The sequence below is a fragment of the Hemicordylus capensis genome, chromosome 2, assembly GCF_027244095.1.
Source record: "Hemicordylus capensis ecotype Gifberg chromosome 2, rHemCap1.1.pri, whole genome shotgun sequence".
Lineage (NCBI taxonomy): Eukaryota > Metazoa > Chordata > Lepidosauria > Squamata > Cordylidae > Hemicordylus > Hemicordylus capensis.
This window is the reverse complement of record NC_069658.1, coordinates 53,378,118-53,402,677: the sequence shown is the minus strand read 5'-3', so window position 1 is coordinate 53,402,677 and position 24,560 is coordinate 53,378,118. Positions and strand designations below refer to the sequence as shown.

General features: G+C 43.8%; 2 long non-coding RNA genes across 4 annotated transcripts; one reads left to right on the top strand and one right to left on the bottom strand.

Annotated features, from left to right (window-relative positions):
• Positions 1-15,105: 15,105 nt before the first annotated feature.
• LOC128346001 (uncharacterized) lies at positions 15,106-24,043 on the bottom strand. 3 transcript variants are annotated; one of them, XR_008316735.1, is made up of 4 exons: positions 22,731-24,043; positions 21,098-21,294; positions 17,595-19,664; positions 15,106-15,347 (listed from the first exon to the last, which is right to left on the bottom strand). It is a non-coding gene; the product is annotated as an uncharacterized LOC128346001 (long non-coding RNA). The 3 variants fall into 3 exon arrangements; XR_008316736.1 differs by having other exon boundaries at positions 21,098-21,197; XR_008316734.1 differs by lacking the exon at positions 17,595-19,664.
• Positions 18,872-24,172, top strand: LOC128346002 (uncharacterized). Its single transcript, XR_008316737.1, has 3 exons — positions 18,872-19,081; positions 21,137-21,515; positions 24,038-24,172. It is a non-coding gene; the product is annotated as an uncharacterized LOC128346002 (long non-coding RNA).
• The last annotated feature ends 388 nt before the right edge of the window (positions 24,173-24,560 follow it).

Genomic DNA, 24,560 nt, shown 5'->3' with positions numbered 1-24,560 from the left:
ATCCTTGCCAGCTGAGTGTTATCAGCTTGGACTATAAAGCACATCTACAGCTTGCAGTTAGCCACTGGAAGACAACATATGTCATCCCTAGTGTTGACAGCCTTCAGCCTGAGCTAGAGAGACACACATTTTCGAGCCGTGTTTTGCTTCTGCAACCCAGACTGGTCTTTAGTTAACTATCATCCTAGACTTCCTTACCGGGTGGCCAGATTGATGACACATGGGGACTGAGACTGGGGTAAGGGTGAAAGTCAAGGACAATTGGGAAAACTGGCAGGGTGGGGGAAAGAGAGCAGAGTTAGCAGGAGGAAATCAATGGTGGTAGGAAAAGGAAAGCAGGGTTGGCAGGTACGGGTGAAAGAGATCAGAGTGGGCGGGGCAATTGGCATGGGGAAATTGAGATGTGCCTTCGGGGTGGGTAGGGAGGAAGGAGTCATTGGCACACAGTAGGGATGTGCCTGGTCCGGAGCAGTCTGGACCGGCACCGAAGGAAGGCCTTTCTTTTAGGGCGGGGAGGGCTTACTTACCCCTCCCGCCTCTTTGCCCCCTCCAGCGCCCATATTTCACTGTGTAATTGGGGTGCTGGAAACCAGCCGCCCCCGCTGCCCTGCCCCCCGCGAGCGGATTAGGGCCAAAAGTAAGCTACTGCCACCGTCGCCCGCCCTCCCTCCCTCCCAGCCGCCCGCCCAAGTCCTCACCGCATGGTGTTCCAAAAACGAGAGGAGCTCGCGAACAGAGCTCCTCTCTCGGCAAAGTCTTGGCCCCAACTGGGGCCTTGGGCGCGCGCGCACCGCATAGGACACCTGGGAACTTCCGCCGGAGGTCCAGTCTACCCGCCAGCAGGGGACGGGCCTCCGGCAATCGGAGGCCCGGTCTACCCGGCCTCGTCCCCTGCTGGCGGGTAGACCGGGCCTCCGGCGGAAGTTCCCAGGTGTTCTATGTGGCGCACGTGTGCCCAAGGCCCCAGTTGGGGCCGAGACTTTGCCGAGAGAGGAGCTCTGTTCGCGAGCTCCTCTCTTTTTTGGAACACCATGCGGTGAGGACTTGGGCGGGTGGCTGGGAGGGAGGGAGGGAGGGAGGGAGGGCGATGGTGGCAGTAGCTTACTTTTGGCCCTAATCCACTCGCGGGGGGGCGGCGGGGGGGCTGGTTTCCTGCGCCCCAATTATACAGTGAAATACAGGCGCTGGAGGGGGCAAAGAGGCGGGAGGGGTAAGTTAGCCCTCCCGCCCTTAAAGGAGACCCCCCACCCGGACCCGGACCGGCCAGGTCCAAACCGGTCCGGACAGTTTGGAGGCCTTTTGAATGGCCTCCAGACAGGTTCGGACACACCCCTAGGACACAGTGCACTCCGTGCACTATAGGGGCAGAGAGTAATATTTTGACACCCTGCTCCAGGCAAGAGGGCGCTTGGGCTGGGCCTGTGAAAAACCCCTGATGTATCATATGAGTGGGGGGGAACACTTGTCCAGTTTCCTGTTTCAAACAGTGGCCATCCAAACGCTTCTGGGAAGCCCACAATCATTTATGAAAGCAACCGGCCTGCCCTTCTATTTGTCCTCCACATCTGCTATTCCTTTATATGCCTTTGTTTCAGCTATCACGACTAATAAGAGCTGATAGACCTATCCCTATAAGACAACCAGACTGGTATGCTTCACAGTCAATAAGATGCGAGCATCATTCATTTTCTTCCATTGTAGATTCTTTGACAGCCTGGTCTGCTGGCAGCAAACATAGCTCAACCTAGGCACTGTGTCAGTTTAGGGTATGCCAATAAATATATACAAAGCATTGCCACTCAGAGTTTTAAGGCCTGCAGCTGTTTCTAGATGATAAATTTTCTCTCCTCTGATCCTGGCTGTGCAGTTTTATTTATTGGGGCATATGTGTAATCATGAATGGATTATGAGCATTCTGTCTGTTTTATTGGCCCACGTATCTTCAGATAATATGGTAATGTCTCTGGCACCACTAAATTTCATTATTCTTCTGCCCCTGATAATAATTAAGGTTGTTTTCTCAGCACTAGGACCACTAAAACAAAGTCGAATTCATGTTTAGTGCTAGGAGCAAACTCAGCCCATATTTAGGTATATGGATTAGGTATATTAATATGTACCTATATTAATCTGGTAGCAAACATAAGCCCTATTTAGAGATCATGTTGTACTTATGTTCAGAAGTTAGTGTGCTGGTATGTGTTTTTGTGTGAATGACTGTACCTGCATTCATTTTGAGTGTAAATCTGGGTATAGGCCCCTTCAAGTACGTGGTAGATATAGGAAGTATACTGCTATACCTGTGCTCAACATAACATATGAATATCTGTACCTGTGCACATTGTATGTGCTATAGTTATACACATATTTATAGTAAACAATTTGCTGTATATCTTCAAAAATTCAAAATGCCAGTACTGGCCTTATGTAAACTGACAAAATTGTAGTGAACTGAACTAATGTCCACAGCTTAAGTCCACGTGATTTTTGCTTCCTTTATTTGAGGACTAATGTCTTGTTAATGGCATTTGACAGTCAATGTTTCCATATGAAACCCCTACTGTTTGGGAGAAGTTGGAAACCAAGCCTATTAAAATTGTATGTGTGTCCTGCAAACAAATATTTCATATAATTAAGAGGTATGTCTATATAAAGTTGGCACTGCTATTAATTAGAAACAGTGTCACCTGCAAGGCACTCCACTAGGCGCAACAAATTGTTGTATGGCGATCAAGTGGGAAGACACAATCGCTAAACATTATATTATTTATTTATTGTTCCATTTTTATACAACGTTTCATAAAGCATCCCAAGGCAGTTTACAAAAGTTAAAATACAATAAAATTCCCTAAACCCCTTATAATCAGTTCAAGTATTAAAATCAGTATAGGTGTTTAGGTATTAGTCTCTTGTATCATTAAGAAAGCTAAACCAGGTTATGTTAATTAACAAAGCCACTAGACACGGCATATCTCTTGCCTTTCTCCTTCTCACCAACAGTTTTGGTATTTTTATTTTATTTGTGTTGGCTGACATAATGAGGAAAATTACTAAAAGTAGTCCATTTACATTAAAAGGGCAATGTAGACAATGCATAACTTGTCCTTTGAATTTCAGTGGGACTACTTTGAGTAATTTTCCTCATCATGTCAGCCATGAACTTTCATTTGCATTTATATTTCCTGCCTTGGAATTTTATTTTACATGTGTAAAATCTACTGTGTATGTTTTAACTGTGCAAGTATATGGTTTCCAAATAGACAGGCATCCCTGCCGATATCAGCAGCCTTCTATCCTGTCAGAAACCATGTGGTTGTACAATGCTGGCTACTGCACCACTTGGCTACTGCCTACTGACACCAAAAGGTAAGAAAAGGAATTCCTCTCCCTCCTTGATCTCCTCACAGCAGTTGTCAGCAATGTTGCCTAGTGAACCACCCCATTGACCACCACTATATGCAAGGATTGGAACCAGGACACGTTCTTAGACATTATTCTCTGCACAGAAAGACTACAGGAACAATGTATGTGGATGAGGCATCACCAGAGGCAGCACACATAAATGCATACCCTTGAGACTTTCAAAGTGGGGATTGATTTCTTGCTCTCTTCTTTTAAAATAAATTTTAATTCTAAAACAAGTTGTTCTAGTAAGAACTAATCTGCCTATTTTCCTTTCACTATCCCTACAGCTGTAGCAAATATGGTTCAAATCAGTTAGACAGTCCACAAATTAGCCCACTTGCACCTCAAAGGTTCATGTGTCTGGCATCTCGGACCAGGGTCGATGACACCATCAAAAACTATGCCATTGGGGCATCCCTATGTGTCCCTACAGCTGTAGCAAATTTGGTTCAAGTCGGTTAGACAGTCCACAAGTTAGCCCACCTGTGCCTCAAAGGTTTACATGTCCACCAACTTTGATCGGGATGGATGACATAATCACAAACTACACTGTTGAGGTGTCCCTACAACTGTACCTGATTTGGTTCACATTGGTCCAGGCATTACAAAGTTGATAGGGTGGGGGGGACACACAGACAGACACACACAAAGAATGCCAAGTGATCTTATCAGCCTGCTGGAAAGCAGGCTAAAAAATACCACAGCAGAAACCTAGAGAGAACTCAAGGCATAGTTCATTTATGGCTAGATTTTGCTACCCTACCCATCTACCATCTGTAAGGTTATAATAATCTACAGCTACAAAAACATCATGCCGAAAAGAAAAGCTTTGTTCCACCCTGAAAATAGAGAAATAGCCATTCCAAGAGATTTTTTCCCATGAAATCTGCAACAGAAAATAATCTGGAAAGAAACTTGGAACAAAACTTGTGTGATTTTTTCCTCCCACTTTTCTGATTTCAATACATTTCCACAGTATTTAATTTTGAGAAATGTTTCAAGAACCAACTCCACCACTCAAAAAATACATGCTGAATCCAACACTACACTTACAAGAAGCTCCAGTTTCAACAGTGATCTGACACACAAAAACTGCACGTAGTTTATACAGCAGGCAGGAAGCAAAAATATCCATAGATCCTTTCCTCCCAACACCAAGGCAAGTCAATAGATCTTGCTCCTTTGGCAACTCCCTGAGCTCTGTAAATATAAATTACAGATCACTGCTTTCCCCTTTGTTGCTTTATGATCATCCGTCCCTCAAACCCAACCTTTGTTTTGCAAGAAAGAAATTAAACTTGAACCTCATTTGATTCACACAACACTTAGCGCAGATTCAGATGTGCTCTTCCCACATCACAAGAGAAACTGTGTGGGTTTTGTATGGGTAGTGGTTGGTCTGGGCGCCTCTTTGAGTTGTGTGTTTAGTCTTAGTATGCGACATAGATGTACTAAAAATACTTATTTTGCTTTTCCCTTTGGCATATAAGAAATCATGTTTCAGCTGTTGTTGAATTACAATTCAACAGCCTTGCTGGGGGTGATGGGAACTGTAGTTCAACAACAGCTGGACAGCCAAGGTTGCCAACCCCTTGCCTAGAACCTTACCTTGGTGACTTTCTGTGCTCAGCTCCCACGCATTTTTGGCCGTCTTACCATTGTGCCTCAGCTGCCATCAGGGTCATTGTTGCATTGGCCCCTCAGTGAGGAATTTGCTGTCTCCAGATTTTCATTGTAATCATCTTTTAATAGCACCTGAAAATGTTTCTGTTCTCCAGGTGTTTTTAGGGAAACATCTGGACTTAATTTCTCTTCTAGCTTGCATGGACATGCACCTAATTTTAGTAGAGATCGAAGTACACTTTGCAGCATTTGAGGAACCCTATATTTTATTATTATATTTTATCTATCAGATTTCCCCAAACATCCATCTCTGGGCAGTGTACAACAATATAAAACAAATTAAGGCAAAAAAACCCCAAAAACCTTAAAACCACAATAAAATTAAAAAGCTTGGGTGAAGAAATAAGTAATGACTTTTTAAAATTTGTCAGAGATGGGAAGGCTCTCCTTTCAGCGGGGAGTACATTCCAAAGTCTTGGGGCAGCAAAAGAGAAAGCCTGTCCCTGTGTAGCCACCAGACAAGCTGGTGCCAACTGCAGACAAACTTCTCCAGATGATCTCAATGGGCAATGGGGCCAATGGCGAAGAAGACATTCCCTTAAATACCCAGGGACTAAGCTGTTTAGGGCTGTATAGGTTATAACCAGCACCTTCTATTTTGTCTGGAAACCTGTTGGTGGCCAGTGTAGTTCTATTAGTATTTATTTAGTACGTTACTATACCACCACACACAAAAAGGTCCCTAGGAGGTTCAAGTATAGGAGTAATATAGTATCTCTGAGATGACCTGGAGACCAACCTGACTGCTGCATTCTGTACCGACTGCAGTTTGCGAACTATGTACAAAGGCAGCCCCACATAGAATGCATTGCAGTCAAGTCTGAAGTTACAAGCATATGAGGCAGTGTTCTGAGGTTGTTTATCTCAAGAAACAGTCACAGCTGGTGTATCAGCCGAAGCTGATAGTAAGCACCTCTAGCCACCACCTCAACCTGGGACACCAGGGAGAGGCTTGGATCCAGAAGCACCCCCAGACTGTGTACCTGTTCCTTCAGGGGAAGTGTGACCCCATCCAGAACAAGCAGATCAAAGTCATCTACCAAGTTCCAACCTGCACAATAAGTACCTCCATCTTATCTGGATTCAGTCTCCGTTTGTTATACCTCATCCAGCCCATCACCTCCTCCAGGCAGGCATTTAGGGGAAGTTATGCCTTCTCCCAATTTATTTAATTTAATTTAATTTAATTTAATTATTTATTGTTAAATTTATATACCGCCTATCATTAAAAACAATCCCAAGGTGGATTGTTGAGATGGAGAAATAGATTTGGGTGTCATCAGCATACTGATAACACCCTGCACCAAATCTCCTGATGATCTCTCCCAGCAGTTTCATATAGATGTTAAATAACATTGGAGATAATATGGAGCCCTGAGGGACACCTTACAAAAGTTCAGATTTTTTAAGAGCAACAGTCTTTAAGGGACACCATCTAGAACCTGCCTGAGAGATAGGAGCAGAACCACCTTAAAACAGTGTCTCCTACTCCCAACCCTCTCAGACGCTCCAGAAGGATACCATGGTTGATTGTATCAAAAACCGCCGAGAGGTCCAAAAGGATCAACAGAGCTACATTCCCTCTGTCAATTCCCAATTGGAGATCATCCATCAGGCTGACCAAGGCAGTCTCCACCCCATAGCCCACCTGAAAGTCAGTTTGAAATGGGTCTAGATCATCAGTTTCCTCCAAGACTGTCTTCAGCTAGGAGGCTCCCACCCTCTCAATTACCTTGCCCAGCCATGCAAGGTTGGAGACTGGCCTGTGGTTGCTTAACTCTGAGGAATCCAACACAGGCTTCTTCAAAAGAGGTCTAATAATTGCCATAAGGCAATGAGGCATCCTGCCCTCCCTCAGAGAAGTGTTTATAATCTCTACCAGGCCCTTCTTCTATACCAGGCCCATATACCTTCAACAACCCCCCTGCCCGATAGCATAAGCCATGCCGGGCAAGGATCACGAGGACAGGTGGTAGGCAAAACTGCTCCAAGCAACTTATCCTCATCCTCAGGAATCACAAACTGGAACTGATCCAACCTAACCACACCAGAGGAGTCGCTGGACACCTCTGCATCAGGCACTGCAGTAATTGTGGAGACTGAGTCTAAGTTGATGCGAATACAAGAAATTTTTCCAACACAGACTCATTAAACATATCACAATGGGTAACTGATTGTTCCAGATTCTGGTTTAAGGGAGCGGGGGCACATACTAGCCCTCTCACAACTCTGGATAGCTCCATCGGACATGAGCTTGCAGACACAATAAAGGCAGAAAATAATCTCTTTTTTGCTGCATGTATTGCTTGAGAATAGATCTTCAAATGTGCTCTCTTTTGCAATATGTCGGTTTCAAGTTAAGTCTTTCTTCACTTGCTCTCCAGTCATCTACCTTGCTGCTTCACCCCCTGTAGTTCTTCTGTATACCAAGGGGCCAATTTTGAAGCAGGTCAGAGAGGATGCTTAGGAGCAATCATATCTACCACCCTGGTGAGTTTGCTGTTCCAATTCTCCACCAGGACATCAACAGGATCACTGGCAGAGCCAACACTGAATCCCTCCAAGGCTTCTTGGAATCATATTTAATCCAATAACCTTCTCAGGCAGACCATCTTAATAGGCCCCTCACCCATGCAAAGGTGGGAAGTGATCGTGAGTCCAACCTAAACCAGATGGTGGTTCATCCATGACAATGGGGAAATCACAGGAGTCCCCACCCATGGAATACCACCCTGATCAGAGTGAAAGAACAAATCAGGCATGTGATAAGCAATGTACATCAGTCCCAAGACCACATGGGATAGGCTCATCATTGTCATGGCCACTATGAACTCCTGAGACACCCCAGACAAGTTGGTCCTGAAGTGAACATTGAAGTCCCCCACCACAACATGCCTGGGGGACTCCAACGCCAAGCCCAAGACCAAGTCCATCAGCTCACTTAGAGACTCCATTGGGCAGCAGGGTGATCAACAGCAACAGAAGTTCCAGTCTATCCCTGGTCCCCAAACATAAGTACACACATTCAATATGGTCAGACACTTCAACAGGGATTCTGGTAAGGGAGGTGTTATTCTTATAGACCACAGGCACTCCACCTCCCCTCCCTCAGCCTCTCACCTGCTCCTCAGCAGAGTATCCTGGAGGAGGAATCTGGGACCAGACTGGGCCACCACCCTACCCCAAACCAGGTCTCTGTGATACATAACAAGTCGGCCCCTTCATCCAGAATCCAATAATGGATGGTTTCTGACTTGTTCTGGACCAACCTGGTATTACAAAGGAGAACGGTGAGGCTCTGTGGGTGGGTGGCACTGCTCCCAAGGTCAAAGAGCTGGCAGGACAGCTGGAAGGGAAAACAGCTAATCAGCTATTTCTGATTCAATCAATCATCTTTATTATGGTCATAGACCAGCATAAAATACAGGGGGTGATTACACAATGCAAAGTATAATGCATAATGATACATCAAAGCCTTTAAATGCATAAAAGGGCATAAAATAACATTAAAAGGCATACAAGACATAAAGGTATAAAAGGCACAAAAAGGCGTAATTGCATAAAAGCCTAAGTGATAAATACAGCAAGACTATACAACTATATATAAAAAGCACAAAGCTATAGCGCAAAAAAGTGGAAGGAGCATAAGTCTTTCAGATGATGCTCTGTGTTGGATGAACACATTGTAGCACACAGGAGCCAGCAGAAGGTCAAACTGCTTACTAGCATCCACCGCTTACTAGCATCCGACAGATTTTGGATATTGTCGCACAGAACCTGGCAATGCTGTATGTAATAGAGGGCTTAGAGTCGGAAAGCAGCATAGAGATATAGATATGGCTCAAACGTCCTGGGTACTTGTGTGCTCAGTTGTTTCAATCTGCCCAAAGCCACAGGGGCATTGTCACTCTGCGAGTGGGATCTATCTGAAATGGCCTGCAAGTACAGCTGAGGAGAGGGTGTGACAATGGGCCAAGGTGAATGTCTTCCTATGTTTTGGGACTTCCAGTTGTGTAAGATATGATGCCGGGGAGGGTAAAAATGTGAGACCTTCACTGCTGAGAAAATTTGGAACCCTGCTTAAATCAGTTTGGCGCTCTATGTCCATTATACGCTGTTTGATAGGAGCTTTGGCCTGATCATAGCCCATATTAAGTAGAATCAAGGGGTAAAGGCCCAAGAACACTATTTTTGTCTCAATTGACCATTTGCACTTAGATTGGTAATTGTCACATAAGGTTAAGGGAGCAAGACCAATGGGGCAAAAGTATAGTCTGAGCCAATAGCTGAGAATGGCCACCCTGGCCTCCACTTTGATCAGGCCTGTCTCGCAGAGTTGCCAGAACCTAAGGGGTATACTCGTGGGTCAAATGGGCCGTAAGCCAGAATTTGCCTTTTTTTAAAGCCAAATCTGGCCACCTAGGCACAGAGTGGCGTTAGAGACACCGCTTGGAAGGAACTTGGAGGACTGCCCGCAGGAATTTGGACTGCACTCATTCCAGTGAGGTGAAGCTGTGAAAGGGACCCAGTTGTGTTCCATAAAGAAGCTGGACTAGTGGTATGGCAATGAACAGGTTGAGGGCCATGGGTACCTAATCTTCTCATATGCCGGAATTTGATGGTAGTGGAGAAGCACCTCTGGGCATTTTAAACCACATGTTCCCTGTGGGCTTTCCTAGAGCTGCCAGAGTGAAAAACTACCCCCAAATATTTAAAGCGTGGGACCTGCTCAATCATATGTCCATCTAGCCACCAAGAGTGAATTTGGGGCCTTTGGGGGAAGACCATGATTTTAGTTTTATGGTAGTTAATTTCCAGGAGGTCCTCCTTGCAGTACTGTGTTAGGGCCCTCAGTGCTCTTCTAAGGCCAATGGGGGTCCTTGAAATGATTACTGCATGATCTGCATATAGCAGAGTCTCCCAAGAATACTTCTGTTCCACCACCAGAATGGCCACACCATAATTGATGGATACACCCCCTGTCTCCACATTTCAACATAAATCTAGACACATTATAAAACAGTCTCACCCAAGACTTACTTAAAACAGATGCCAAAGTGTTAAATGCCCACCCATTCACCCAACCACCATTTTCACACACAAGGTTCCTGGACCAGGAAACCTGGCCCTCACCCTTGTCAAAGCAGGAAGCCTGGTCCCCCCTTTGGTGGTGACCCCACTGGTGGTGCTACCACAAGCAGCATCCCTTTATAGACCCAGAGGTGGCTACTCTGGGCAGTTGATATGCAGAGACTGCTGAGTCACCCTTGCCCCAATCCTGCTTGGACTCCTCACAGTAGCCACAACCCACAGTCTACAGGTCAAACAGGGGCTGGCAGGTGGTCTCTCCCTCTTCCTCTCTTGCAAGGAGGCACAGGCACACAGCAGCAACTGACAGCCAACAACACAGTCTCTCAACCTGGGGGCCATCCAGGAAGCAGGTGGCCTCTCTCTCTCTCTCTCTCTCTCTCTCTCTCTCTCTCTCTCTCTCTCTCTCTGTTGCAGGGCTTCTGGCAGGCTGAGGCCACAAGCAGCATCCCTGTATAGGCCCAGAGTTGGCCACTCTGGGCAAATAGTATGCAAGGACTGCTGAGTCATCCCTGGGCCCCAATCCTGCACAGACTCCCACAGAGTAGCCACAGGCAGATCCCACAGTCCCACGGGTCAAGCAGGGGCTGGCAGGTGGTTTCTCCCTCTTCCTCTCCTGCAGGCAGATTACATCTGCCTTCTGTTCTTTTCACAAGAAGTCCACTGGATTTTTTGGATACTTTTACTATCTGTAATAAGTGGTATTTTAAGTACAGGCAAACCTTTAATAAATCAAGGTCTTCTCCAACTCCAGTCAAGCTCTTCTCCAATAGCATTTATTACAGATAGATTTACATGGCAAACCCAGAGAAGCTTGGAAAGATAAGGAATTAAAGTGAATGTGGTTTGCACAGCACCAGAGACACTAAAACAACTGCTAGTTAACTCCAGATTATCTGATAGAAGATGTGATGTACAAGACTGTGAAATTTGTGAACAGGGGAAGGAAATTGTGGAAAGAAAGGTGCAATATATAAAATTCAAATTATATATAAAATATATAAAATAAAGCATGTTTAGGTTGCACTTCGTTCTACAGTGGAGAATCCAGTAGATCACTGAAAGATAGATACAAAGAACATCTAGCAGATATGAGGCATTGTGCACAGAGAACAAAATCCTAGTCCATGCATACAAGGAAAAAGCATGAAAGCAAAGTCAGGACCAACAAAGTTGTGCCATCAAGTTGATGTCGACTCCTGGCAACCACAGAGCCATGTGGTTTACTTTGGTAGAATACAGTAGGGGTTTTCCATTGCCATCTCCCACACAGTATGAGATGATGCCTTTCAGCATCTTCCTACATTGCTGCTGCCCAATATAGGTGTTCCCACAGTCTGGGAAACATAGTCTGAGAAACATACCAGTTAGGATTAGAACGGGCAAGCTCTTGCTCACTAGCCAAGTTACTTCCCCACTGCACCATTACGTGGTGCAGAAGGCAAACTAGTGCCCACTAAAATATCTATTTTGGCGAATGAAAGGAATTCACAAAAAAAGGGAAATAAAGCAAGCATTATTTATAGAGAAACTGAGACCAGACTTCAATGCTTGGGAGGTACTGGCTGATGCTATAAGGTTCATTAGCCTCTGAGAAAAAAATCAGGTGATTCCCCTTCTCTCTCCCCCACCCCTCCCTCATTATCTCTCCACCAGTCACAGAACAGAATGTTATCTGCTCTAAAGAATTTCACAGTTGGGGAACAGAAGAGGCCTCTTATTTGTGCTTGTTTTTTAACTGATTATGGTGTGTACGCCAAAATGTGTTTATTTTATGTATGCCAACTTTATTTTTGCATAATAAAGGGTCTCTTTAAAGAGAGTTGAGGCGTTAATATGCGCATGGCATTTCTGACATATCAACTTATACTTTTACTAGTACTGTGTCAATCCCATTTTTAACTGTGCCAAATGAAGAGGTTTGCACATTCCTTTTCAGAAGACTGTTTCTATCACAGGCTTGCCTGTAAGTTTATCTTGGTGTTCAATCCAAATAATCACTTTCTGTAATTCACCCTATCATTTCCAGTTACATCCATCGAGGACAGAACAAGGATGTTAAAATAGAGTGTCTTTTTAGCATAGCAATGGCTGAGGAAAAAGGACAACCAGCCAATGTCAGCATGTCGTTGGCAGGCATAGGCTGTTCTTATGTCACTTTGGTTTACCTCAGCAGCAAACTTCCACTCTTCTTAAGAAAAATAGCTGCCCTCCATTTTTTAAAATAAATATCCATTATTTTAGCATAAAGGGCAATTCCAAAGGAAAATATACTGAAATGTGTTATTCAAGGAACCACCTCAATGTTCTCCTCCAAGGGCTTAGTTAATGTATTTGTTTCAGATTCTTTGTAGAAGAGACTATGATTTTATTTTATTTTATTGGCTTATTTTAGAGAATACAGGCCAGTATCAGCAAAGTATCCCTGGTATATTGGGTGTCCAGTGAAACCATGTGTAAGTTAGCAGTTATTACATTTGCGCAATACTTAAGTACCACTGTTATGTGTACAAATCCCTTCACTTTTGACTTCCAACCTGAAATATTCACAGCTTAACTCATGACCCAATTCCATAACTGCTTTGCTAACACAACAACAAATAGTCTTTGGTCAGACACCATGACTGGCCAGTTGGACATTATAAAGATACTTCTGTTCAAAAACCCAAGGGTCGTGGATGCCCAACACATATACTTGCAGAGAAATATGTGTGGTCCAGCATCACATGTGATGATCCACATGTGTTGAGCCCAACAAATGACTACCTGGCCAGGAACCACATTTAAACCCACTGGAACTGGTTGAGAGAGTTCATCTTACAAAAGATGTGTGCCAGCGAGTTCATCTCACTCTGTGTGTGTGTGTGTGTGTGTGTGTGTGTGTGTGTGTGCACGTGTGTGCATGCATCTGAATTTGTGATGTTGTGTATGTGCATACAAGTATGTGTTATATGGTATGTATCTATTTATGTGTGTATTTCTGTCTGTGTTGTAGTGTGTACATCTCTGTATGACAGCCTATGTTGTGGCATGTGTATGAGTCCAAGTAATTTTGTGTGTGTAGAGAGAGTTCATATTGCAGTATACATGTGAGTCCATATTGCAGTATATTGGTATGCCATAGCAAATGTGTGAGTTCATGCTGTGGTGTGTGCATCTGTGTTACAGTGCCTCTGTGTGCATGGTTAATTACGTGGCACGGTGTATGTGTGTGACTCTGTATAGTAGCATTTGTGTGTGTGAGTCCAGGTTAGGGTGGGGGTTGTGTGTCACAGCTTGTGTGCATTTGTGTGGGCTCATGTAATTGTATGTGTGACTTTAGCATAGAGTGAGTTTTTTTGTGTGTGGGTGAGTGAGTGAGTGAGAATCAGCCTCCCAGTGTGAGTCCATATGGTGTACGAGTGTATGTTGAAGTTACCTCATTGCTGTCATTACACAGATGATCTATGTGACTCCAGTGACTGAATGGTTAACAGCTACCTTTCTCGCAATGTCCTGCTAAGCTTTGTTCTATTTGTTTGTCAGCTTTCCTGCTTTATATTATATTAGCCTTTTGAAACAAAGGCAGTGGATGCCCTCTACTGATTTCCTGTGGTCTCTGCAGCCATAAGCCAGAGAGACACTGCTGTGCTGCTTGATATCATTTTCGCTGCTAATAAGCATGTGTGCCTTGTCAACAAGCTACTGTAAACAGCCTCCAACAAGAGATCTGTTATAAACATATAACAGAGTGAATTGCTCCTTAGTGCATCATCTTTTTCATCCTAAATGAAAGCCTTTTTTTTCTTTTTAATGAATGTTCTCACTGTGCCAGTGTGCTGCAGATTTAAATAGTGTCATCGTAGGAGGCAGCAAGAAATTGTAATAAAAATGATATATAGATATATGATATCTTAACCCCACCACAGTTTACACAAATCCTCTTCTTATTCATAGGTTGGGTGATTTGACTTAGGGTTAGGGTTAGGGTTGGGTGATTTGACTTAGATCACAAATGTTCATTACATGTGGAAGAAAGGACAATTAGTACAGAATATGTATATCTTTTGTGTTCTATGGTGAATATATATATTCACCGTAGAACACAAATGATATATATATTCTTATTTAGTGTTATTATTAATGATATTAATGTTTTATTATATTTTATTATACCACTTTTCAACAAAAACAGTTCTCAGAGCAGTTTATATAGAAAAATGGAAAGAAAGTAAAAGAATAGTTTCCTGTCCCCAAAGAGCTTGCAATCTAAAAAGAAACACAAGGGAGTTGCCAGTAACAATCACTGGAGGAATGTTGTGCTCAGATTGAATAAGAACAGCTGCTCTTCCCTGACAATTATAAGAGAGCCAGTACTTTAAAAGGTGCCTCTTTTCCTCACTAGCAGGGGCAAATACCCTGGTATTGGTTATTTACAACTACATTGAGGCTAAAATTTCGAGTGCCTATTCATGCCTGGATTGCTTCCAACACTAAGGGGAACTTTCTTTCCTATTTAACGGCCCTGTGTTGTTACTTGACTGGCATTTGGCAACTACCTTTGTGGAGTTATTGGGCCGAATTGAGCAACAGGTCTCCCCACTGCTTGGACAGACGCAAGTAAACTGTCCTGACTCTCTGTTCATCTGGCAGGTCTTCAAGCAATGAAGAGAACCTATGCACACTCACTCCTCCCCACACAGTAGGTCAGATTGCAGGAGGTGAAGCTGAATTGTCCAATCTGGTCCCTCGTGTTATCCTGATATGAATCAATAATATCTACCTGCTATAGTTCAATGGCTCTGACTCTTCCAACTTAACATTATAGAAGAAGTGTATTCTTTTACAACACATATCAAGGCAGGCTTTCTGGCTTCACGATTACAGTTTGAAGTTTGCATTACTAGTCAGTGGCTATGTGGGTCTCACAAGCAACAGGCAGTCGTAAACCAGTTTTAAGGCTATTAATGTAAAGAGATAAATACACCACAAGACAGATACAAGCATGCAACTGAAATGCCATCACAGTCCTCCTCCATTTAGTTTATCAGACTCAGACCATTTATTGGAATAGCTTCACTGAAGTCAATGGGAGTATTTCAAAATAAGAAGCGTAACACTGTCTGTGAATATAAGCACTTTCCAAAGAAGGCAATGGCGTCTCCTTAAGTGGATTTCCCATCACAGCAGAGCTATAAAGGGAGAAAAGATGGTTGATTGAAATAGCTTATCATAGGTGGAAATAGCCTTGACAGCACAAAGGATGGAAGTGGAGCGTTACCATAGCATGACAAGAACTACAATGTATAGAGTACAACACAATTCTGAAGTGGCAAACACTTGAGGAAGAAGGAAGCAGGCCTCTTTTGAGATTAAGTGTCAGAGAAGAAGGAAGCCAGTGGTTAGAGAGATTCCATTTTGGAAAAGTAATCTGATAAGCGAAAGGGAACTTAACTGATGTAAGTCTGGGAGCCAAATAGTAAACATTAAAAATCAGCTGTTGGCCTCATTTTTGTTGACTTTTTCCCCTACTATGTGTTAAAACCCACCATTAAATTATGGATTTAAAATCCTTAAAGCAAGCAGAATTGCCTTTTGTACTAGGGATGTATCTTGTAGAGACTTTCAAAAGGAATGCATAATTAAAAAAATAAATGACTTGAGGAAGAAGTAAATGTAAAAAGTGTATAAAGTAATCATTCTTTAAGTGCTACCAGTGCCATTTTATCCTGATCTAAACTGGGTTATTTTAGTTGAACTATTAAATACTAAGCTACCGGGTGTGTTTGTTTTTAAACGAACCAGTGGCTGACATCCTGACTAGCAAAGCACCAGTGTAATGGGACACATGTACATGTGTCCTGTCCCAAAATCAGGAATTGGCAAGGCAAGGTGAATTACAGCACCCTGGATAGCTCCCAGTGAACAATTTGCTCCATCAAGGGCCAGAAGTGGAATGCAGTCTTAATCCACTCCAGCAGGCTCAGACAACCTCTCCCTAACTCTCTACCTGGAGGACAGAAAAATTTAAAGGGGCAGTCCTCAGGCCTGAATCTAGTGCTTCACTTCCACCCCATTAAACCCCTCCTGACCCATTGCCAGTTCTGTTGTAAAGGCTTGAGGGAGCAGGAGGAATGGGGTGTGGAAGTGGCTGGCTCATTTGGGAAGCTCAGACACTGTGTTTGCTGTTTCTTCTGTCTCCAGTTCTCAGGTCTCTGGTGGTTCCAAGATCTGCCGGATCACAGGCTGAGGCTCCAGCCTGATGTCAAATCTTGGAACTGGGACTAGGCCTGGGACTAGCTTCCCTGGTCCAACTGCTCCCCCAGCCCGACTGTTCATAAGAACATAAGAACAGCCTTGCTGGATTAGGCCCAAGGCCCATCTAGTCCAGCATCCTGTTTCACACAGTGGCCCACCAGATGCAGGCAGGAGTTGAGGGCATGCCCTCTCTCTTGATGTTACTCCCCTGCAACTGTTACTCAGAGGCATCCTGCCTTTGAGGCTGGAGGTGGCCTATAGCCCTCCAACTAGTAGCCGAGGATAGACTTCTTCTCCATGAACTTATCCAAACCCCTCTTAAAGCCTTCCAGGTTGTTGGCTGTCACCACATCTTGCTCCTCCCTTTTCAGAATCAAACTCTGCAGTACTACTCAGGGTGGAGATCATGACAGCATGTATGTTCCATGCCCCCTCCTGGAATGCTATTCCACTTATCTTAATCATGTGAGGTTTCTACTAAATACCACAGTACATGTGTACAGTGGAACAGCACACTGGGAGTGGGACATGGACATTCATGTTTCTAGCTGCATGGCAGACATTAATTCTGAGGCAGTGAACTCTGCCTCTACAACACTTGACAACTGTGGCTGTTAAAAGAGGGGTAGTGGAAACGTAACCAGAGGCAACTTCCCATTTCAATATGAGAATCTCCCCCTATATCTGTGGTGGGGACTGGCACTTTGCAATGACAGTTTTGCTTTAGCAATAGGATTTTACATTTCTTTCCCTGATTGGAAGCCTTCCCAGATGATTACATTGTCCTGAATCTTCTTAGCAGGGGAAATACCTGGAAAGGAGACAACAGTTAGCTTCTTGGATACTAGAATTCTTACCACAATAGATGCGTGTATGACAGTGTCATACATGTACAGTATTAGTTCAAATGCTCTTTTGGACTTAGGAGAGGAAGCATGGATTTAAATAAAAGGCCCAGTGGCTGGAATTATTGTTTGAGGGGTTTTCCCAATAAAAATTCTTCAATTGAGTCACTTGAGTTGCGTTAATACTCTTACATATCAAGTGGAAGCATACTATCCAAACAGCACAAGTTCAAACAAAAGATGATGCCTTGGGAATCAGATATTTCCTGAGAAGCAAGCATGAACTTTCAGAGTTAGCTCTGCCTTTTATCTTTCAGTAGCAGATAAATTGAATACCTTGGAGTTCAAGGAGTACAAGTCTTTCCGATGACACCTTAGAAATGATGAGCTTATCTTCTCTGCATGAAGCTCTCTTTTCTGGCCTCCTAGGTCAAAACATCTCATTCTCCCCATAGCTGTGCTTCTGTGTCTGCACACCAGCTTCCCTATTCTATTCAAAGCAGACTCTTGCTCATACCATTAGTTGTAAAACATAACATAGCTGACCCCAGGCTCTCTCACAGACAACACTCCCACTGCATTCAGCAGTTTTACCTATGGGGAACAGCAAGATTGAGCTTCTGGCTTGTAAAACACTTTAAAATTTATTATCATGACATCACTCGCTTTAAAAACAAAGGCTTCTTGTGTCTGCACATCTAGCCTGAACCTAGCCAATTCAATCATGGGGAAGACGGGGGGAATCAACCCAATTCCGTGCACTAAAATAACCAGACACTAAAGAGCACTGTATATCTTGTTAACTGAGCCTCTTGTTAACGGACCCATAATCCTCACCTTGTGGCTAAGACAAGTACATGCAACTCTGGACCTTCATGATTGGACCCAATGGCTAACGTGATTGTACACTAACATAGACCAAGTAACTTGTGTGAAGTCACTACTGCAGACAAGGAAGCAGTGGTGGCACTGTAGAGAATAGACAGCAACACTAGAAGTGTTGTAACCCTTTATTTATTATTTATTTATTTGCTACATTTTTATAACTGCCTTTCTGCCTTGACAAAGGCAGCAAAGCGGTTTACAATATTAAAAGCAGCAAATTACAGAAGATTAATAAAACGTCTCAGGCTGTTGGTCTTTTTTCAGGAGCTGAGAACAAGAGCTCCCTGGCTTGGGCTCATCTTTTCCTGCCTTCCTCTCAGGGCACACTGGTCTTTCCGTACTCCTGGGAAGGTGGCGGGGGGAGGGGGCGCGGCTGCCCCAACAATCCTCACAGGCCAGAGCTGGTCTCTATGGGGACCAAAGTTATGGTCTCCCTGTCCTGGGTGCCTACTTTCATGCCTTCCTCTCAGGGCACACTTTCCCCCATTCACTACAATGGGCAGAGATACATAATATTTCTAACGCCCCTGCCCATTCTCTAAAGTCAGTGGCGCCTCTGCTTCCACATCGGCGGCAGCGCCTCCTCAAGGCCCTCCAGCTACATTAGCAGTGTGCATCATATCAGCCCTTCTCCTTTTAAAAAGCTTAAAAGCAGCTGTGGGGAAGGAGCTAAATCAGCTCAGGACACTGCTGAAGAAGACAGAGAGGGTCTCCACACAAGCAGTGTAGAGAGCCTGCAGGGGGGTTGCGGGGAGAGCAGGCTTGACCCACTCTCCCTGCACATGAGCAGTCAGCTTGCCCTCGGTGGCCATATTGGCTGCCCACATGATTACCGGCTCCGTCACTGAGCTGGTAATCATGTGGGGCAGCAGGGATCAGGGGGCTCCTGGCCCCCAGGTGTCCCAGAATGCCCCATGCAAGTGCATTCTTCTCATTAGGTATTGTCTTTTCCCCACTATTAGGCCTACTGCTGGTAAATATACTGTGACAAGTACAATATGTTTCTGAGTGAGGAGGACAATAAATCATTAGAAAGAGCTTCATTTTTCATAAGCCCTTGTTGATATATAAGTTTGACTCCTGTCAGCCCTAGGCTATGTTAAAAATGTTTAAAACAGCTTGCTTACATGGTGGTCCACAAAAGCTTTGATAATGATGGAGTGGTCCGCATAAAATAAAAGGTCAAGGGCTTCTATGTAGTGGTTAGAGTGTTGGACTAGAACTGGAGAGACCCAAGTTCAAATCCTCACTCATCCACGAAACTCACAGGGCACTTTGGGCAGGGCACTTATCTCTCGGTCTAACTTACCTCACAAGGCTGTTGATAAACATAACCATGTAATGGGAACTAATCAATCAAGCAATCAGTCAATCAATCCACTGCCTGAGGTGACTGCCTCACCGCACCTCACCTCATGAAAGGGCCATTCCTGCTATCACAGATGTAACATCCCAGACAGAATTTCTACGCATCCTCACATCACTTCAGATGCAGTGCTGTGCAGGGGATCATACAATCAGCTGTCGGGCCAAAAGTGTACAGTAATCAAGTGTTGAGAAATCAAGTGATTAAGATTATCGCCTGGTTTTAAAGAGCAATCAAATGAATTTTAACTGATAAATTAAAGCTGCATGTAGCATATGACTAAAATATTAGAAGCAACATTCCCTCTTGTGGGAGAGTGAAGGCGGAATTCTAGGATGGTCTCTTCCATCTGCAGTTTTTATAAATACTGTACTTAGATTAAAATATTTTAATTTGTTGCCTGATTAATAGGGGGTGGTTTTGTAATTGATTAAAAAGACGTTTAAAGGAGTAATCTAACCAATTAATCCTTTCAAGATTGCAACTTTACAATTCACAACATCTGTGAACTAGGTCAATGTACTGTATCTTGCATTTCACATTCATTCTCATAGTCCCCTACCAACAGAGCAAAGAGGCACCTTTTTAAAGTGGTGGTTCTCTTTATTTAGCAGGGGGAGAGCAACTGGCCCTATCCATCTCCAGCACAGCATCCCTCCAGTGGCTATTGCTGGTGTCTATCCTATGTTTCTTTTTCTTTTTCTAGATTGTGAGCCCTTTGGGGACAGGGATCCACTTGACTGATTGACTGATTGATTCTTTATGTAAACTGCTTTGGAAATTTTGGTGAAAAGCGGTATATATTCACCATATTTGTGTTTGTATAGCTGGCTGTGTTCTTCATTGACATATAAGCCAAGTGATGCACTGCAAAGAGATGTTTTGCCTTAATTCAACAACATTTTGTTGGCACTTCATATATAACCAGTGTGGTGTAGCAGTTAAAGCAGGGCTGCACAACTTAGCCCTCCCTCTGTTTTTTAGGCAGGCACCTGCAGGAGGGCCAAAGTTGTGCAGTCCTGAGATAGTTTTGGACTAGGATTGGGGAGACCCAAGTGCAAATCCCCATTCAGCCATGAAATTCACTGGGTGACTCTAGGCCAGACCTCTAGGCCAGCCTAACCTAGCTCACAGGGTTGTTGTGAGGATAAACATAACCATGAACAATGCTCTGGGCTCCTTAGAGGAAGAGGGGTGTGTGTGTGTGTGTGTGTCCGAGAGAGAGAGAGAGAGAGAGAGAGAGAGAGAGAATTCAGTGCATGTATCCACCCCTTCTCTCATGAAGACATGTGCAGTGATAAAACTATGTATCCATCCCTTCGCTCATGAAGACGTGCAGTGATAAAACATTCTTGGTCTGAAACAGAATTAGTCAGCTATGATTTCAGTTTTGAATCCCCTCTGCCCCCTGATGTTCAACAAAAATACAGGAAGAGTCTGACTGAGGTTGAATTACTTATAGCCTTAGAAGGTTTTGTTAATCTTTCCAGCCTTAAATAATTATGTAATACTTCGCTTACAGAAAACAGATGCATTGTGCTAGCAAAAATGTAACATGGCCTTCAGCCAAGGGAACTATTATTTTTACCTGAAGTAGGGCTCTGTCTTCATCCCTTTGTATTTGCAGATTTCAGCAGGAGTCACATCCTCCTGACCTCAAAAATGTGTGTGGCAGAAAATTCAAGCACCTGCAGGAATAGAGGATGGCTGTCTATTGTTAGCAGGCTTTATCCTGACATTGGTCTGTTATTAATTGAAAGTACAGTGGAGAGGAATGCAGCAGTCCTGAGGGGAAAAGGAATTTGACAGAGGAAAAGACAAGTCTTATTTTAAGATCATGTTTTGTTTTCCATCCAGAATTGCTGTGGGTTTTCATTATCTTTGCAGGTGGCAACATACCAGCTGCTATTTAAGCTGTTTATGTTGACACATACATCAGCTTACATAGTGAGCTACAGAGACTCCAATCAAATCTGTGCTGAAGGATATGAAACCTAGAATGTCAGGTAACATGGAGAGAAAGGCCCCATAAATATAACCAGCTTACCTCTAAGGTCTCACATTCTGTATTTATGTATATTTTTAAAAGCTGTCCTGCCTTTCCACACAAGGATCCCTCACAAAGCAGCTTACAAAATTAATGGGGGGGAGGCAGAATTAAGAATTAAAACCATTAGGAAGATTAATAAACAGAACTAAAAATAATAATAGCATCCAAAGAATAAGCAAACAAGAGAAATCCAGAGCAGTTCTCATAGTAAATGTCACCAAATTTCACCATTTTGGCCGCAGCCCTGCATGTGTAAATGGCCTCTGCAAGGCCTGGCATGGCCCATGGCCTCGCATAGGTCATTTGTGCATGCGAGGTGGCCATTTTGGAAAAAACAGGCCTCACAGAGGCCATTTACGCATGCATGGCGGCGGCCAAAATGGCTGCCATGCACACTTACAGAGGCCCAAACAGGCCGGAAAGAATCATTTTACCTGGCCGCAGCGGTGATTTAAGAGGCATGGGGGGGGAGGGGGAACCTTCATGGACACACACACACGCAGCCTGCAAGAAGTCCCCCAAAGGGGCTGGAGATATTTCTTTATTCATATATTTATTAAAAAATTTAAAATCGTGGGGGGAAAACCCCGGACCAGACTGGACTGGGGGGGGTTCAATGGGGGCCGGACTGAACTTGTCCGGCCTGGTTCAAGTCCAGTCTGGACTCGAATCGAACCAGGCCAGCCGGTTCCATGCACACCCTACTCCCGTTATCGCCACAGTGTCTCAAGACTGAGAACCCCTACTCCATCGACTATCATAGCACCTGAATAGATACACGTGGGAGAATGCAGCTTTCAGACTCCCTGGCAGGCAAGAAGCATAGCCCACTGTCACTAGAAGGAGGGCTGTGGGAGGCTACAGGTTTGCAAGCAGCCTTCCTGATGAGGGATGATGAGAAGCCATGCCCTCACCCCTTGTCTGTGGGCTTCTCAGTGGCATCAGGTGGACCACTGTGTGAAACAGGGTGCTGGACCCGATAGGTCTTGGGCCTGATCCAGCAAGGCTGTTCTTATGCTCTTATGTTCTGGTGCTGAACGCTGCTTTGTGCAGCAGTCTGGGCACAGAGTGGGAGGGAGAGTGGGTTTTGCATCTCTCCCTCCAAAGGCTCTTTACACTAGAAATAAATCTCTTTCTGAGGGCCATGCAGTACTCATGAACAGATACCTACAACTGGAAAGGGCTTTGGGGAGGCAGGAGAGAGCTGCAAAAACCAATCCCCTCTCCCACTCTGTGCCCAGACTGCTACACAGAGCAGCCTTCAGCACAAGGAAACTGAAGGCTGCTGGGCGCTGGCACACATGTAGCCCTCGGCAGCCCTCCTTCCGACGACAGAGAACTGTGCATCGTGTCTGTGGTGTTTTCAGTTAATCCATTCCTTGATCCAGGCCAGCTTTTAAATGCAGCTTTAGTTACTTGTATTCTAGTCCTGGAGCAGAGGCGGGGCTAACAATCAGCCAGCAGCAAGAGCACTGAAGGCAGACTGCACTTGCCTTTCTGTACATCATATCTATTTCATTAAACTATTAATATTCCTGATGCAACTCCACTGTCTTGTCCTTGCATACCATAACTCTTTCCCTTGGATTCGACAATGTCAACCCCAGTAGTCAAAAGACCTGGAGCATAGGGACAAATGTCACTTTTGTTCCAAAGATCTTTTAATGTTGTGGTTAGTTTCTGCTGCCCCACACAGTTTTATACATCATTATACAAATACGAATATGACAAACATTTATTATATACTGCTTTTCAACAAAAGTTTCACAAAGTCATTTACACAGAAATAAATAAAGCAAATAAATAAATAAAATGGCTAAAATGGCTCCCTGACCCGGAAGGGCTCACAATCTAAAAAAGAAACACAAGATAAATACCACCAGCAGCCACTGGGGGGGATGCTGTGCTGGGGATGGATAGGGCCAGTTGCTCTCCTCCTGCTCAGTAAAGATAATCGCCACTTTAAAAAGTGCCTCTTTGCTCATTTAGCAGGGGGAGTTAGTCGTCTCTGTTCTGGAACAAAAAAGTATTAGGTTTTGATACTGAGGCAAAATCCTTTACCATTGCAAAATCCTGATGTTAGGCAACAGCCACTTTTAATGAGGAACCAGTATAAATATTCTTTTGCCTACATATTTTGCCAATTTTAGTATTGTGTTCAGTGTTTTAGCATTTGTGCACACAAGGCCAAAAAAAAAAAAAAATCACTGCCATTAAATATCATCAAGTCACCTTTCTAACAGAATCACAAGAAAAGGTAACACAATGCATTTGGTTGACCTGAATGTTTCCATTCATTCATGTATGTGGCTTTAACAAGTCTCCTGCTATTCTTTTTCCATTAATTGCAAGTAGCTCAAGTCTTTATAAAGCTCTAATTATATAGGGGTTTTCTGCCCAAGGCACTGAATAATTTCCATTGCTTTATTGAGCGCAGATCTTTTGTATAACCATAATCTTCCTTTAATCCCTTCTCAGGTGACAACCAGTAATCTGCTGGGATCTTTACACGTTAAAAAGAAGCAGCACAGCCTGACACAATTAGAAGAGCTGTTTTCTTCTTAAGCATCTGCATCCCTTTAGTCAATAATATGCTCTCCCTGGACTACTAAGACGCTTCAAGGCATCCCTGACTTGACCTCCTTCTGAAGACGTATGTTTGAGGCATGCCGTAGCTTTCTTGCCTTAGTTACTACATCTTGCAAAAAGAGAATGCGAAATTACAACAATGGCAAACACTAAACAGTGAAAAGAAAATGTTTAAGTAAAAATTAAAAGTAAAAGTAAAAATTATCAATGGTATTTGTTAATGTCAGATATCTCTTGTACAGAAGGAAAATGAGAAGACAAACAGAAAGGTGGTTTCCCCCCCCCCCTTTCCAAACTATAGTAAGTGGGCTATCAAAGACTGACACATTCTTTCAGGATGCTGAAGTATCTGTCAAGGGGTATAAAATCTCACACGAGAACTGCAGAATAAAGCTAGAAATCAATCAATGGA